The 3,545-nt window shown below is 39.3% G+C and overlaps 1 long non-coding RNA gene across 1 annotated transcript; it reads left to right on the top strand.

Annotated features, from left to right (window-relative positions):
- The first annotated feature begins 286 nt into the window (after positions 1-286).
- On the top strand, positions 287-2,835 carry LOC113277602. Its single transcript, XR_003325013.1, has 3 exons — positions 287-1,871; positions 2,107-2,146; positions 2,811-2,835. It is a non-coding gene; the product is annotated as an uncharacterized LOC113277602 (long non-coding RNA).
- Positions 2,836-3,545: the final 710 nt, after the last annotated feature.

Raw genomic sequence — 3,545 nt, forward strand, 5'->3', positions numbered from 1 at the left:
TAATGAAATGGGGTTGACCTGATATTTCCATATATCAGCAACCATAATGATGAATTGTAGCTGACCTGATATCTCCATATATCAGCGGCATGGAATCGCTTTACTACTTGCACATCAAAGTGGAAACAAAGAACTGTCTTTGTTTGTTCAAGTAGGTGAAGCCTAGTGGGTGAATATTTTGTGGACGATGTGTCCATTTCTCCACCACATGTCTGTGTGGTTTGTGGCAAGTGATATTTAATAAAGAAAGAGAAAAGGTTCTCAGTTTCAACCTTCTCCGAGCAGCAGCAGTTCGAGCATTTTCTTTGGTGGAATTTCAAGCAGCTGCCGATGTCGTCATCACCAGTTTCAATGGTGCCGAGATGGAGCTCATGCTATTCTCCCAAAATCAGAAGCTGAAGTGAACGAAGATAACAGATAGCGCGCCACGGAATGATAGCTGAGGTTCATTAGCCATTAACAATCTCGTTACAGAACAGCAGCAACAATGAGTTTATGCATGGCCCGAGTTTGGAGACTACACAGAAGTCGAGAATGGATTGGCAAAGTAGCTGGTGAAGAGAGATCTGTGAATGCAAAAGAGAGACTGTTCTTGGACTCGGTACTGGCATGGATTTGTAAGAAGCCGGTGCTGGATTATGTTGGATTCTCGAACTCATGGCAGTGGTAGAGCTGTTGCTGCCAGTCGAGAAACTACAGCCAATGGTGTTTGCTGATGCCTCAGTCCATAATGGAAGAAGTGGATGGATGGAATGTTGAGAAGTCTTGGACATAGATGGAGAAGAATGTGGTGATAGTCGGTGTTAAGCTGTCGCAGCCGACTGACGTGTATTAATTGGAGTTGTTTTGGGGGTTCTCTTCTTAAGTTTTGAATTTGAATACTATTTCTCAACTGAGAAATGATTGGCAGCAACAACGAATGAAATTAAGATTGTTGATGGTCATATGGACTTGAAGCTGGTGATTATTTGCCATGGAGTTGATATTGTGTCCGGATTTGGCAGCTGGAGTTTATGCAGACATGAATGGTGATACAGGCAACATGGATTTGGTTGAGCTTCTGTACCAAAGTGGGTGACCGAGATTGAAAAGGATCAGCTTGATATATGTTGTTGATTCTTGTCACGTGTTGTGATCAAGTTCATGATGGAGGAATTAGATGGTTGAAACAATGGTTGATATATAGAATGGATTTGCATGGGCTGTGTGATCGATTAGAAGGTGGTGCAGATAGCTAGCTATGGGTTACTTTCGAATGAATCAATGGTGTTGGCTGTACTGGTTGTGGGGTTTTGTAGTGGACGAGAGAAGAAGGCAGCAAAGAGCCTCAATTTGGTTGCTCCCCGGAGGAGGAAGACAGAAGACGGAGTAGCTTCAATGCTCCATGCAACTGCAAAGAATTAGAAGTCGTGTTTACTGTTAACTCGGTTAAGCTATAGCCGAGTCGGAGGAGGATGATTGATGAGCTGTGCGATCGTGGGCTTTGGTAATGGTTTGAATTAGGGGAACTAGGAATTACTGGCTAGTTCAGAAATGAGGGAACCGGTTACTGGCTAGTCCACTCCCAGAATTGATTTATCCGCTGGTCCAAAAACATGTTTTTGGACCAGAAACTTTATCCCCTAGTCCATCCACGTGCGGTTGACACAAGACCAGCTTTCAAATATTCCCAACATACCCTTCTGCAACTCAAAGTGACGAACATAAAACCAAGTCAGTTTCTTTCCTCTTTTTTTCTTCTCAGATCGGTTTCTCTCACTTTGCGTTTTGGATAGAATCAATTTCTGGTACTGTTTTTCAATCATCTTCATCTGACCTTCGAAGTAGGTTCTTCTGAGTTTCGAATTAGGTCATCTGAGCTTCGAACCAAGGTATTTATCCTTTCAATCATCCTCTTATGCTGTTGTTCTAGAAATCTTGATGAATAATTAGGTTTATTCTGATCCGATTTCTATCAGGATAATTGTATATGATGTACATTGTTATCTTTTTATGATTTCTTTTTATGATTTCTGTTTTATGATGATTTACAATGTCAATTCAGTTTCTAAGTAATTTCCGTTCGTTTTTTAAGTAATTTTCGTGATTTTTGTGTGTTTCAATTAGGTATTAGCTTCGAATTAGGTTTATCTCAGATTCGAACAAGGTATGATTTCTTTTTATGATTTCTGTTCTGTTTTTTGTAATCTGATTTTTGTATTTTCTACGTTTTTCTGTTGATGTTCTGTTTAGTTTCATTAGACAGATCGTGTAGTATGTATTACCAATACATACTGCATATAGCATGCTCTCTTTTCATTCTGCAGTAGATGCCAATACATATGAATATGAGTCGGTACATGCCAATACGTACTGCGTATAGCATGCTCTCTTTTCATCCTACAGTAGATGTCAATACATATCAATATGAGTCAATACATGTCAATACGTACTGCATATAGCATGCTCTTTTTCATCCTACAGTAGATGCCAATACATATCAATATGAGTCAGTACATGTCAATACGTACTGCATATAGCATGCTCTCTTTTCATCCTGCAGTAGATGCCAATACATATCAATATGAGTCAGTACATGTCAATACGTACTGCATATAGTATGCTCTTTTTCATCCTGCAGTAGATGCCAGTACATATCAATATGAGTCAGTACATGTCAATACGTACTGCATATAGCATGCTCTCTTTTCATCCTGCAGTAGATGCCAATACATATCAATATGAGTCAGTACATATCAATACGTACTGCTTATAGCATGTCAATACAAAGACTCTTTTTGTTTCATCTCAGTACATGTCATTTTTTACAGGGTTAACATGTCTGACGTTGCTCCCAAACCAGACTTCTCCATATATTCTCATGTATACCATAAGCAATATCATTTTGCATATGAGGTTACATCGTTTTCAACTTTAGAGGATTTGAAATTTTGCATCTGTAATATGTGGAGTTGGTTGACTCCATCGACTATTCTGGTTAACTATTTCCAGAATCAAGCGATAGTTCCTATTCTTGCCGATGTAACACTCCAGGGCATCTTTGCATTACATTCTTCAAAGCAAACAACTTTCTTTGATTTGCACGCGGATGTAATTTCAAATGGCGCATCTAGGCGTATGGAAGTTGACAGTAATGCAGACTTAGTTGTCAGTGCAAAGAATAGTTATTTGAAAGAAGGTAAAGAAGCCCCAAGAGTGTTTTTTTCAGATGGTTGGGATAAGATTTTTGATGATACAGATCAATTATTCTATGGTGGTGTTGATGCCGTACGTATAGCATGCCAAAAATACTACATGAGAACTGGATATGAGGTAATTAAGAAGAAGAATGACCTTGAGAGATTCACCGCCGTATGTAGTGTGAAAGGTTGTTCATGGAAGCTTCACGCAACTTCCATTGGTAGTTCTATTGATGTTTTTAAGATAAAGGAATATGTGGGAAGGCACACCTGTGGTGGTGGTTATATGTTGAAGAATCCAAGAGTTACAAAAAAACTCATGAACAGTCTAATTCATGAGATGGTCAGGCACAACCCTCGCATAAC

This window comes from Papaver somniferum, chromosome 5 (assembly GCF_003573695.1).
Source record: "Papaver somniferum cultivar HN1 chromosome 5, ASM357369v1, whole genome shotgun sequence".
Taxonomy (NCBI): Eukaryota; Viridiplantae; Streptophyta; class Magnoliopsida; order Ranunculales; family Papaveraceae; genus Papaver; species Papaver somniferum.